Here is an 851-nt window from a genome sequence, read left to right on the forward strand (position 1 = left end):
GAGGACCGCCGCCGATCCCTGCCAAAATCCCGGCTGCCATTTTTTCTCGCAGCGTCACATTCCTGAAGTACGCAGTATCGCTCCCTTCGGCCTCTGATGCAACAGCAAGTCGAGGCGCAAACAACGGAGAGAAATGTCCGCCCGAGATCCTTTCCCTCTCATTTCGAACGGAGAGCGGCGCCCGAGAAGCAGGACGTCGGCAGCGCTGGTAGGCAACAGCGAAGGCCGAGGGGGGCATATGACAGATGCAGATACCCCGGCGCCTGCCCTCGCTGTCAGCCTCGATGCCCACGATGCCCCTTCTACCGTCACGCCCTCCCTCCTCGCCACGTGTGCTCCCTCCCCCTCCCACAACGCGACTTCCCTCGCGAGCACCTACCTGCAGCAAGCCGTTGGTCTGCTCGGCGCCCATCGTACCGCTACTCCTCCATACGCCGGCCTATACAGCACAGCGCTACACTCGGGCGTCCGGCGCCAAATATACCGAGGTGAGGCCTCCTCGGAGAGACATCTCACGACTTATCACACGCAGGGGCCAAACTTGGCGACGAGAATAGTCGGGTGCGCGGTCTCCTTCGTGCCGTTTTCTTTCATGGCCGCCGACTTACCGAGGCCCGTTTTCTGTTGCTCCCTCTATGGGGGACTACTATAACTTAGAGGGTTCAGTAGAACTTTAGAGGATGGAGGGTAAAAAAGTTAAGGGCCAACGTAAACTACCATCACGTTATTGCAACATCAAATGATGCTGCCGTATCATATACTACTGATTAAGAAGGAAACAGAACACACATAACTTACTGTAAAGAAAGAAACACACAAGAATAGAAATCAAACACATAAAGCAAAGGTGC

Source organism: Penaeus monodon, chromosome 22 (assembly GCF_015228065.2).
Source record: "Penaeus monodon isolate SGIC_2016 chromosome 22, NSTDA_Pmon_1, whole genome shotgun sequence".
Lineage (NCBI taxonomy): Eukaryota > Metazoa > Arthropoda > Malacostraca > Decapoda > Penaeidae > Penaeus > Penaeus monodon.